This window comes from Myotis brandtii, unplaced genomic scaffold, assembly GCF_000412655.1.
Source record: "Myotis brandtii unplaced genomic scaffold, ASM41265v1 scaffold103, whole genome shotgun sequence".
Taxonomy (NCBI): Eukaryota; Metazoa; Chordata; class Mammalia; order Chiroptera; family Vespertilionidae; genus Myotis; species Myotis brandtii.
Window position 1 is genome coordinate 4,421,621 of NW_005353460.1, and position 12,219 is coordinate 4,433,839.

A 12,219-nucleotide genomic window follows, 5' to 3' on the forward strand; every position below is an offset into this window, starting at 1 on the left:
ATCGCCCCACAGAGGGAGGCGATTGGCAGGTAGGGGGGGCCCTCATCACCCTGCTGGTCACCCTGCAGATCAGCCCGATTGCCAGCCAGGCGTAGGGACCCCAGCCATGCATGAATTTTATGCATCGGGCCTCTAGTCTATATAATAAAAGCCTAAGCGACTGTTACTGTGGAATGACCAGAACGACCGGTCGCTATGATGCGCACTGTCCACCAGGTGGCAAACGTTCAATGCAGGAGCTGCCCCCTGGTGGTCAGTGCGCTCCCACAGGGGGAGTGACGCTCAGCCAGAAGCCAGGCTCATGATTAGTGAGAGCAGCTGCCACAGCGGGAGCCTCTCCTGACTCCACGGCAGCAGGCCAGGATGAGCGCAAGTGGCGCTCAGCCCTGATTCGGGCTCCTCCCTGGCCACCTGCCACTTGACGCACTGCTACATCCCCTGAGGGGTCCCGGCCTGGGAGAGGGATGTCCGGGACTGCGAGAGGGTGCAGGTCGGGCTGAGGGACTCTCACCCCCCACCCCCGCATGAATTTCATGCACCGGGACTCTAGTTAAATATATTAATGGTATTTTCTCTCTTTGGATTAAGATTGTCTTTATTTTAAAAAAATAGGACAAATCATTCTATCACAGTAAATTCATGATAATAAAAATAGCTAATATTTGTTGGCACTTATTATGTGCCTGCACTATTTGTAAATGCTTAATTTTAATCATCACAACCCAGATACTGTTATCCCAATTTTTCAGATGAGGAAACTCGGGTACAAAGAGCTTAAATTAGTTGTACAAGGTTAAAAACTAGTAGGTAGTGATCGAGGCAGCCTGGCCCCAGATTTGCCACTTAACCCTGTGCTATTCTACTCTCGTGACATGATTGGTCAGAGTTCAAAATAATCAGGGGTTAGCTTTCTATACTGTTGAGCTCTGAACTCACTTAAGCACATAGTACAGATTCAAGTATTAGATAGCCCACATATTAGGGATTCATATCAGTTGTTGTAGAGAGATGTTTTAGAGGTTATTTTTAGCATCCTTTTCTAAAACCTTTACTTTTTCCCTCTGATTATAGATCCCAGCTCCAGCTGGGAACCTCATCTCTCCACTGGCTGATCGCAGAGCGTCCCCTACCTCCTCTACAGAGCGTCATTCCTTTATATCTGCTGCCAGAGCCACGGTGCCATTTACTCCAAGGACTAACTTTCTAAAATTCCACACCTGGAGTGACCGCTAGTCGCTCAGCATCCACTTTTTGTCTCCAAATTCTGTAGGACTCTGTAATCTTTTCATTAGTTTCTGAGAAAACACAATGAAGCATTTCACTTTTTTTATTCAGAGCCATTAATGAAATATGCAGGTGGTCAGCCCAACGCTAAGTTTATTTCTTATCTGCCACCAGTACCAATGGTTCTCTTCATCCCTTGGGCCAGCTTCCCAGGTGGCTATAGACCTCAAAGTCATGTCTTAGCCAGTGTTCAGTCTCATTCCCCCAAATTAATAAAATGCTTTTCTTCAGGTTTTTAGTATAGGGTAGGCTATGTCTGTGGTGTTGCTAATGCATCTCCCAGATTTCAAAGAACTATCAGTTTTGCCATGACTCAAATCTTAAAGATCTATTTCTGTTGTTAAGTTTCTCAAACTGAAGTTCATTGGAAAAATAATGTGTTCTTTGTTTTATTATAGCAATTATTTCTAATAAAGCAGTATTTAATACAGTTTCCAGTATTTTTCTTTGGAGAATTTTGTTATCATTACATTACCTTGAATGTTGGGAAGATGTGGTATGTGTTGCTTGTTCCTTATATAAATAAGTAAGCACAATACAGTGGATGCTAAACCATCAAACACATAAATGCTCCTGAAAGTGTAATAAGCAAGTGTAATAAATATTTTAATTATAGTTTTGTTATAAATATAACTTATGAGAAAAAAAATTTGATAGGAATAATACTGTATATTACTAATTTTTAACTATCCCTACTGGCAAATCTAATGATTCATAGACTTTCCTTATATACAGTATTCATTGCACAGAAATCTTATGATACAGTAAGTTAAGTGATTTCCAACTAAAACTCTCAAGTCTGAGTCAATATTTCTAGTTCTTTTGGCTGTATGTTTTTAGTATTGGGCTTCTTATGGCTTTCATTCACCTTTGAGGTTTGAGAGCACCATATTTGGGAGAGAGTTAAATATATTAGGAGAGAATGACATAGTAACAATTAGTTTCAGAGATATTGTAGGTGCTAATACTGGATTTACTCTTTCAGATTTAATTTCTTTTATGGGTCTGTTAGTTTCTCAATAAATCCCACAGGTCTGTGTTATATTTTAATTATATAAAACACCTTTGTTACTTTATAGGCTATATTAATGTTTGTCTGCCTTTTAAACCCGTTGCAATGCAATAACTTTGCTGAAATATTAACACATTAGTAAAACTTTTCTTAAACAAATTGTCTCTGTGTCATGCTTGGTGTGATTTGGTAATGTGATGAATGATGTAGCATTAAATTTGGCAGATAGTACAGTATAGCTTTGTATTTTTAAAAAGACATCTTAACATTTATATAGTTTGTCACACTTCTCAGTTTTTGACATGCTTTATCTCATAAGAGCAGATGTGTTAGCTAAACAGATAAAAACCAAGAAATAGTACCTAACAGTAAAAAATGCATTCAATAAAAAATAAGACAATGGAATGTTTCATTAGGAAAAAAGTATCAGAGTTATTGTTACTTTTTTGAATAATCTGATCACTTGCATTTGTAGAGATTAACAGTTTAAAAAATAGGGTTTTATCTATAATCCAATTTTTCTTTTGTGAGATGTTTCTCTTTGTAAGATTTTTCAGCTTCTCTTTTCCTACTCAAATAAATTAATAGTAAATAATACTCATCTGTAACCAGTAGTCTAAATCATTAGAGGCAAATTAAGTTCCTTCCATATTCCACTTGGCCCTGGCTCCTAGCGTAAGCTAGTTATAGTTTCTCAAGTGTAATATGCTTCGTTTCTTGTTTTATTTGTTTTGATTTCATATAAAAGAAAGGTCAGAGTATTAGTGCTGTGTTTGATTTATATATTTATCTCCCCTTCCCCTTGCCATGCTTCTCTCCCCATCCCAACAATGGAGATTGTAAATTCCATAAGAGCAGAGATTGTTTCTACTTACCCTTGCGTCCATCCCTAACCAAGTGTGACCATACATGGTGCTACATACACTTAGCACTCACAAATTTGTAAAGTGAATAAATGGATGAGACATAAGTTGACAGGTCAATAACCGTTACTTTATTACATCTTGATTAGTAAGGTGTTTGACTTGATAAGAGTGACTTGTGTACTTCCCTTTTTTTTAAACTTTTTAAAAATATATTTATTGATTTCAGAGAGGAAGGGAGAAGGAGAGAGAGATGGAAACATCAATGATGAGAGAGAATCATTGATTGGCTGCCTCCTGCACACCCCCCACTGGGGATGGAGCCCGCAACCCAGGCATGTGCCCTTAGCCAGAATCGAACCTGGGACCCCTCAGTCCGCAGGCTGACGCTCTATCCACTGAGCCAAGCTGGCCAGGGCTGTGTACTTCCCTTTTAAAGTCTTGTTCTAAGGCTGTGGCTCAAACTCCAGTGGAGTGGATTTCTGCCTAGAGATAACTACTCTTGAGGATTCGAATGACCTTTCTTTGGATGAGAAATTCCCAGGGAAAGGAAAAGAGGTAATATAAATAACGAATAAGCCTTCTACTCATACTTCGCCCTTTTATTATTCTGTGTATCCTTGACATTGCCAGTGAGTGATGTTAAATATAGCTATGATTAAAGCTAGGAAACATTTTAAAGTATATTGCTCCTTAACTCTAAATCTTCAGATAAAAGTTCACTTTTAGAAAGTTTCACTTTTCAAAGTTCTCTAGGACCTAATAAAGTGTGAATGATACTTTGTATTCATTTAAGCCAGGGGTCCTCAAACTACGGCCCGCGGGCCACATGCAAATACAAATATTGTATTTGTTCCCGTTTTGTTTTTTTACTTCAAAATAAGATATGTGCAGTGTGCATAGGAATTTGTTCATAGTTTTTTTTTTAAACTATAGTCCGGCCCTCCAACGGTCTGAGGGACAGTGAACTGGCCCCTTGTTTAAAAAGTTTGAGGACCCCTGATAAGCCCTTACTACTAGATTTCTCTATGTACAAATTTATAAGAAATTATGAAAAACGTACTTGTCACTCATTTAGCAGCTAAAATGAACTCATCTTGTGATCTAATCACCAGAGACTATTTTATAGTACAGATAATTTAAATAAGCCAAGTGACCCCCATCCTCACTGGGCTTGGTTGGAGGAAAAACATCAATAGATATGCCCATTACACAGTGACCAACTTTAATCTGCAAACGTGTAAACTGGAGTGTTTCATTCTTCCACAAGACCTGGAGTACATTGTTTAATAATATTACTCCACAGTCCTCAAAACTTGGAAATGTGGAGAAGATAGCAAATGTCTGATTAATGTCTTATTTGCCATGAATTGTGAATGCCAAAATGCAGGTTCGGGACCACCTAAGTTCTAGGGCATTTTAGGAAGGAAGTGATATGTGTATTTTGCTCCAGAATGAGTAAACACAATTACATGACCAACATAAAGGTTGTATTGTACAACAAAGGTTGCTGTATTGTACCCTAAGTTCTTTCCATATACCTCAAATGGTGCAAATGTGAAGTTCTGTGAAATTCTGCTTAAAAGTAGGAAGCCCTGTAAGAGCTTAATATCTACATTAAAAGTGCATGAAGCAGTATGTGGATGATGTCTTACTGAGTTGTACACTTGAAAACTTTATGGTTTTATTAAAATGCTACCCCAATAAATTCAATTTTTTTAAAAAGGCTCAATTTTTTTCAAGCCTCCATTTTGCGTAGAGAAATAATTTTATAAATCAGGCACAACCAAAGATTTTTGGTTAAGTGTCATTGTCAAGTTAAAACAACTTTATGCCAGCAGAATTTTCCGATTTTTAAAAACAATATCTGAACAATATAAGTATTGACCTTGTCAGAACTTATTTAACTTTGTGCTGTCACTTTCTACCTTGGTAGTGAAATCTTTCATCTTCATTAACAAATCACCTTGTCTTTTAAATTTTTTCTTTTTGTTTCACTTAGAGTTCTTAAAAAAAAATAAAAAAAAAAGTGGAAGGGAAGCTAAGGCTTGACCTATTGGTTGCCAGATGTGTTTTTTTTAATCTTCACCGGAGGATATGTTTATTGATTTGAGAGAGAAAGAGAAACATCAATGTGAGAGAAACAAACATTGATCTGTTGCTTCTGGTATGCTGGTATGCGCCCTGACCAGGGACCAAACCCGCAACCTAGGTATGCGCCCTGATGGGAATCAAACACAGCACCTTTTGCTCCAACCAACTGAGCCACCCTGTCAGGACACCGGATCTGTTGTTGATCCTAATGTTCCTGTTCATGTGTATATTCTCCTACCTCATTTTCACAGACCAGCTTATTGCCAGGAAATGAACATAATAGTTTGTATTCAAAATGTTTCAGCAATTAGTCTTCTGGGAACAACCAAGTGCCAAACAACATAACTAGCAGGTCGGATCCTGTGATTATACAAGGACTCAAACGTAGATGCAATGTAACGTTTTCTCACCCATTAAAGAACTGGTGTGCACAACATTTACACATCTTTGTACATCTCATACAAAGTACAAATGTTTTGTTTAGTCCGCTTTCTAATTTAGATGTTGGAAGGTTTATGTGCTTGAAAAGCAACATTAGTGTAGCTGTTACTGTCTAATGTTAAAATGAAGTGTGCTTCAGTTAAGCAATTTGGAAAGGAATGGCCTAGTAGCATGTTTGGGGCATTTTCAATGTTGCAGAAAGAGATCTGTACTTAATATCTAATGATATGGAGGGACTACTTCAGGATAGAAGTAGTCTGGTTACATGTTATAAGTAATCAGAATTCTCAACAGCAACCATATTGACAACCAATATGGTACCATTCTCCAGAGGGGGGTTTTGATTATAACAAAACTAGACATTTAATTACTGAATTGGGATTGTGTTTTGTGACTTAAAGAGAACATAAAACTTTTTTTTTTTCAACCAAAGAATGACAAGAGTAATCGTGGACCTTCCTCAGTTTTCATTCCAGTACAGGGGAAGAATTATACTCAGTAAGTACATGTAAAAATGGACAAAAATAAAGTTACTTTATGATTACATTCCATGAGTTATCCTAGTTGATGATATACATACGCACATATATACACAATTCATATATAATTGACATACATACGTGGTAAGATACATAAATATGCCTGGGAACAATAAACACCAAGTGGTGGTTGCCTGTAAAGGGGGGAAAGGAATGGAGTCAGAAAGGTGCACAGCAACAGAGCTAGAGTGAGTAAATGGCTTAGTATTATAATTGAAATGTCCCCCAAGTCTTATAAAAAAACAACCACATGTATTTGTCAATAAAAATAACCATATCTAAATATGATGCACATCACTTAATATCTCTGGTATCATGACAAGCATTGATAATTTGGACACAATTTCCACCACACCCTGGGATCTCACAAGGCTCTCTATTTCCAATTTCCTCTAAGCCTTCAGGCCTATTCATCTAGTTGGTCTCATTGATTGTTCTCATTATACAAAAAAGGGTGGGGGGAGTGAAAAATGTGGACAAATGGCTTTTCCTGCTTACAGGTATGTGAGTAGACCTTTAAAATCCTATATAATAAAAGCTTAATATGCTAAGTGTGTGGTCGTCCAGTCAGCCATTCAACCAATCAAAGCGTAATATGCTAATGATATGCTAAAGCCATTCAACCACTCGCTATGATGTGCACTGACCACCAGGGGCAAGACAGTTGACTGGTTGACCAGTCTCTATGACATGAACTGTCCACCAGGGGGCCGATGCTCTGACCCATAGGTTAGCTTGCTGCTGGGGTTTGGCCGATCAGGACTGAGCAAGATGGGCTGGACATGCCCTGGAGCCCTCCTGCAGTCTCTCCCCAGCTGGCAAACCTCCCTCGGCCCTCCCTGGCCCTGATCGTGCACCGGTGGGGTCCCTCAGCCTGGCCTGTGCCCTCTCACAATCCGGGCTGAGCCCCCCCCCCCAAGGGCACAAATTTCATGCACCAGGCCTCTAGTAAATGAATAAACTTCCAGCCTAGAAGCAGCCCATAACCAAGGGTAAAGTTCAGGGTCAAGCTGAATTTTTCACTTAGAGTAAACATGTCTAAGATGAAACAAAGCAAGGATGGGTGGGAAACTTATGACCTCATTTCCCCACAAGCAGGGGAAAGTCCAAAGTAATTTCAGCCTTCACAGAGCTCCATGGGTCACATCCAACTCTTACTGATTTCCAATGAGTTAGCAGCTCAGAATGACAGCTGCTCACAGCAAGATCAGCTATGATAGACAAAATGACCCAAGGCATCTGGTTCTTGGTCCAAAAAATACCGACAATTAACCCAATTTTGTGACCAGTTTTCAGTATTTTCAGCTGAAATATTTCTATAACTGAAAAGAACATAAACTGATAAACCTAGTAGTTTCTAACACTTTGGAATCCTCTAAAGATGGAATTATTATAAATAGTAAAATAACCAGGTAATGTCATGTGACATGGAATATAATTAATCATCCTATTCGTTAGCCTTCTGCTAGAGGGTGAATATTAATGTCAATTAATATGTTTGGTTTCACCAGTGAGAAACCTGTAAGAGGTGTTTGAATGAAGATACCTAGACATACGTAATGCCAGAAGTTCTTAAAATGTCAAAAAGTTTTAAAAAATTTCACATTTTTATATTAATCTGGGCCTCTTGTTATCAAATATTGATACCTCAAGAGTTGTATAATTTATAGATGCTTCATGTAGAAATGAAAATAAAATGGTAACAATTATAATATAGTTTCATCTCTGTACTCTAATTAGGGAGTTTTGAACTGAACATTTTATTTTTTAAATATATTTTTATTGATTTCAGAGAGGAAGGGAGATGGAGAGAGAGATAAAAACATCAATGATGAGAGAGAATCTTTGCTTGGCTGCCTCCTGTATGACCCACACTGGGGATTGAGCCCACAACCCGGGCATGTGCCCTGACTGGGAATCGAACCATGACCTCCTGGTTCATAGGTCGATGCTCAAACACTGAGCTATACTGCCGGGTGGAACTTCAAATTTTTAAATAAATCTTACTGTATTGTATAGCAGCTCAAGGAAACCATGACCTATATACAGATGGATCTCCATTGTATTCTGAGAGTTGTCCCTACGCAGAAAAATTACTTCAACAAACTTTAGTCTGAAGTGGAATGAGTCATTTTATTAGTTATGTTACATTCTCAAAACGTTGCCATGTTTATGATCTATTAATACAAAGACAGGTAAGGCATTAAAATGAAAGCAATGAGTAGAATTTTGATACACACTCTTGGGCAAGGCTGACCTTTATCTTTTTCCTGTGACTATAATCAAACCTTTTCCTATAGCTATATATTTTAAAACAAAAGCATGTAGAAATACTTAGTTTGGCCTGGGTTTCTCTTGGACCTAAAGACGGCTCCCCAGAGCAAATTACATGGACCCTAATAAACATGAAGACCTGCCCAGAACTTAGACGTGTGCTTTTCATCAGATGCACATGCAATAAAGGCACAGGAATCTTGATGGAAAGGTCACATTTCTCTTTGACTGTTATCCAGAAAAATCATTTAAAAAATTGTTTTACTTAATGTGCTAACTGCTGTATTGGCCGTAGGTTTTCAGAAGATAAATTTAATTTTTTAAAAAGCAAAATTCCTGGTCACATATTCTGCAATGCGCAAATGAGAGTACAGTTTTTGTATCTCCTCTGTGTTTCTTATCCACCTCTCCTGGAACTTACTCATTATTCTTACAAATGATGTCGCATGTCACTTCCTCAGGGAGGCCCCTATAGAACGAATATTTGTGTTCCCCTCAATTTCATATAGAAGTAAACTCCTAACCTCCTTCCAAGTTGATGGCATTGGGAGGTAGGGCCTTTGGGAGGTGATTCATTCATGAGGGCAGAGCTGCCTTCATAAATGGGATTATTGCCCTTATAAAAGTGGCCCAGAAAACTCCCTTGTCCCTCCCATCATGTGATGTTAAAGTGGAAAGATGGCCATCTGGGACATGGGCCCACACCAGACACTGACTCTGTCAGCTCCATGACCTTGGACATCCCAGCCTCCAGAACAAAGAGGAATGAATTTCTGTTGTTTAGCCTGGCTGGAGTGGCTCAGTGGTTGGGCGTGGACCTATGAACCAGGAGGTCACAGTTCTATTCCCAGTCAGGGCACATGTCCGGGAAGTGGGCTCGATCCCCAGTGGTGGGCGTGCAGGAGGCAGGCAAGCAATGATTCTCTCTCATCATTGATGTTTCTATCTCTCCCTCTCCCTTTTGCTCTGAAATCAATAAAAAATATATTTGAAAAATTTTTTTTCTGTTGTTTATAAGTCACCTAATCTATGGTACTTGGTTATAGCAGCACAAAGGGACTAAGACAGATGCTGCCCCAGCCATTTAAATGCCCTCTCAACCTCAACACTCTGTTATACAGCTTTATTTTATCACCACCTGACAAATAATTGGTATTTGTTTATTGTCCATCTCCCATCACAAGGTCTTTGTGTCCTATTCACTGCTTTATCTTTAGCACCTACACAGGGTCTGGCGCTAGATACTCAAATTTCACTAGGTACTCAAGAAGTATTTGTTGAATGAAGAAATCAATGTGTGATTATTAGTGTTTTTGCTTGTCTCTCCCTCACTGCACTATAAGTTCTTGAGATAGGAACTATGTCTATTCATGTCTATTTCTATCACCTAACACAGGATTTAGCGCATAGTAAACACACTCAATACATATTTTTAAAGGAAAAAAAAAAGAAATCAATGTGTGCATGAGTGATAGGCACTCGGATAGATTTGGGGGACACTTCGGGAAACTCACAACCTAATAGGAGAAACAGACATGTTAAAACTGCCATAGAGCATGATAAATGTTACATCAGAATAGTATAGGGCATGGGGTGGGCAAACTTTTTGACTTGAGGGCCACAATGGGTTCTTAAACTGGACCGGAGGGCCGGAACAAAAGCATGGATGGAGTGTTTGTGTGAACTAATATAAATTCAAAGTAAACATCATTACATAAAAGGGTACAGTCTTTTTTTTTTTTTTAGTTTTATTCATTTCAAACGGGCCGGATCCGGCCTGCGGGCCGTAGTTTGCCCACGGCTGGTATAGGGTATACTGATGACCTAAATAATGGGTAGCACGTTGAGGATAGTTTCCCAGAGGAAGGGTTACTTCGCTGAGTCTTAAAGGATGCATGGGAGTTCATCAGGCGGTTAAAGGGAAAAAGAGAAGCCTGAAAAGAGGAACAGCGTGTGCAAAGAAAGGAGACAAAATACCTCACATCCTTAAGTAACTGGACACGACTGGAGCAGAGTGTAAGGGAGGAAACCCTATACTACAAGAAAATCAGCAGCGCTGTTTCAGTCCCTAAAATCACACCAACACCTGATGCCCACCCTACTAGTACTTCTCTCAAGGGAATCTACTCCATCCTCTGACATTGCAGCTGTCCAAGCCCGAGGGCAACAAGGTGCCAGCCTCCAGGGGTTCTGTGTGCTGCCTGCCAAGGAAAATGTCAGAGTATATAACGGCCGTGCTGGAATGAGAAGGTACCATCTTTGCTTAAGGAGGTGGCAGCCTTTGACAGGTACCAATGCCCCTGTGACCTTATTGGCAAAGTTAAGGCCAAGAGGAGAGATGGCATCTCCAGGTCTTTGCCCAGGCTTGGGAAGCCTTTCTTAGAACTGAATTTGAAGCCAGCTGTCTGGGTCAGTTTTCTTTTCAGAAGATGTAAGTACCCCATCATAGCAAGCTGACTCTTTTTAGTTATTTCCAATATGAATTCTGTAGTCATGATAACGAGAAAAAAAAAGCATCCTCCTATTAACCGTCTATTAACCATGAGCAGATGAGATACGGTACAGAAGTGGAGGTAGGGTTTCCGTGTCTATGCCAGAAACTAGGAACGCATTAAGACCAAACTAAGGGAAGGAGAGTCATCCATGCTCCTTTAAGATAGTGAGTAGAAAAAACAGAGAACATAACATTAAAGCTTTGGACATGCTTTTTTAAGTTAAACAATATTACAAATGCACACGATTCACTTTTACCTGTTAAAACCTGGAACTGTGATAGCAAAACTTAGATCTGAGAAGTTTACATCTGCATTGGGGACATGTGTGGGTTAATTTAATGTGCTTGAACTCAAGATGTGGTTTGAGAAAAGGATGAGGAGCTAAAGTTTGAAGGGAAAAGGAATTAGGAATATCATGAATTGCCCAGATCTTACATTTGTCAGAGAGATCCAAGTCTGTCCCTGGCCTGCTGGTTTTTCAGCATCCGGCCATACAAGCAAGTATGAGGTTTTACCACTGGCCAGAAAAATACTTGCAAGTTCATTAGGCAATAGTTTTCCTTGTGAGGCTAAAAGAAAATATTCTAAGAGTACTTTTCTGCCTTCTATAAAAATCCAAACTGCCCTCTTACTTTCCAATCTTTAGTCCAAATTTTCATTTATTCAGAACAACTGGGGGTTAAACTTTGCTTAAGTGTGCACTCCCTAAAACGTAATGCTTTGGTTTCAGGATAGTGAGACCAAAAATGTGATGAAATTCAAAGGAAGGGAACAGTGAGAAACAGCTATTGACCAAATGAGCAAGGGCAGTGATGATATGAAAGCAATAATGATGATATTACCTTGTATTTCAAAAGCATCTTTCTGCAAAAAGGCTCCCAATTTTGTACGGTTATGTATAGTTTATCTTTCCTCCTTGGTGATGGAAAATAATTAGGTTCATTCTTATTAATGTATATTTCCATAGCTATCCACAAATATTTTGGCTGTTTCTATTTGCTGTGTCTTTAACTGCAATTAATTTCTTCATTGAGCAATATCTGGAAACTAGTGGCCCGGTGCATGAAATTCGTGCAGGGGGAGGGGTATCCCTCAGCCCAGCCTGCACCCTCTCCAATCTGGGACCCCTTGGTCCTAGGATCGGGCCTAAACCGGCAGTCAGCCTTCCTTCTCAATCTCAGACCGCTGGCTTCTAACCACTCACCTGCCTGCCTGCC

The 12,219-nt window shown here is 39.4% G+C and overlaps 1 protein-coding gene across 2 annotated transcripts in view; it reads left to right on the plus strand.

Moving 5' to 3' along the window:
- Positions 1 to 2,455, plus strand: part of GOLGA7 (golgin A7) — a 17,859-nt gene extending 15,404 nt beyond the window's left edge. For both annotated transcript variants that reach the window (XM_005856449.2, XM_005856448.2), the window contains exon 5: positions 1,072 to 2,455. The gene's annotated coding sequence lies outside the window, so the exon portion shown is untranslated. The remainder of the gene's footprint in view (positions 1 to 1,071) is intronic.
- Positions 2,456 to 12,219: the final 9,764 nt, after the last annotated feature.